We start from the raw sequence: 955 nt of genomic DNA, 5'->3' as shown, positions 1-955 counted from the left end.
TAGCACCCGAGATATCACCAGAAGTATATTGGATTTTTCCCAGACCCTGAGTGTCCGGCCCCATGAGACGGTGGTTTTCTCGGCCCCTGGTGGTCCGAGGTCGTTCCCACTGCACAGATGCATGCGCCAGGGCCTCCTGCAGATAATTCACTTTGGTTTATTGCGCTATCTCTAATAGCACCCGAGATATCGCCAGATATATATTGGATTTTCCCCTGACCCTGAGTGTCCGGCCCCATGAGATTGTGGTTTTCTTGGCCCCCGGTGGTCCGAGGTCGTTCCCGCTGCACAGATTCATGCGCCAGGGCCTCCTGCAGATAATTCACTTTGGTTTATTGCGCTATCTCTAATAGCACCCGAGATATAACCAGACATATATTGGATTTTCCCCTGACTCTGAGTGTCCGGCCCCATGAGACGGTGGTTTTCTCGGCCCCTGGTGGTCCGAGGTCGTTCCCGCTGCACAGATTCATGAGCCAGGGCCTCCTACAGACAATGCACTTTGATTTATTGCGTTATCTCTAATAGCACCGGAGATATCACCAGATATACATTGGATTTTTCCCTGACCCTGAGTGTCCGGCCCCATGAAACGGTGGTTGCCACGGCCCCTGGTGGTGCCAGGTCGTTTCCGCTGCACAGATTCATGCGCTAGGGCCTCCTGCAGACAATGCACTTTGATATATCGCGCTATCTCTAAGAGCACCCGAGATATCATCAGATACATCCTGGATTTTCACATGACCTTGGGTGACGGATACCGAAAACCTGTAATTTTCTTGGCCCCTGGTGTTCCGACGACGTTGCTGCTGCACAGATTCATGCGACAGGGCCTTCCGCAGACAATGCACTTTGATTTATCGCGCTATCTCTAATGGCACCCGAGATATCACCAGATATATAATGGATTTTTCCCTGACCCTGACAGTCCGGCCCCATGAGACGGTGGTTTTCT

This window comes from Nomia melanderi, unplaced genomic scaffold, assembly GCF_051020985.1.
Source record: "Nomia melanderi isolate GNS246 unplaced genomic scaffold, iyNomMela1 scaffold0014, whole genome shotgun sequence".
Lineage (NCBI taxonomy): Eukaryota > Metazoa > Arthropoda > Insecta > Hymenoptera > Halictidae > Nomia > Nomia melanderi.
This window is presented reverse-complemented; position numbering follows the sequence as displayed.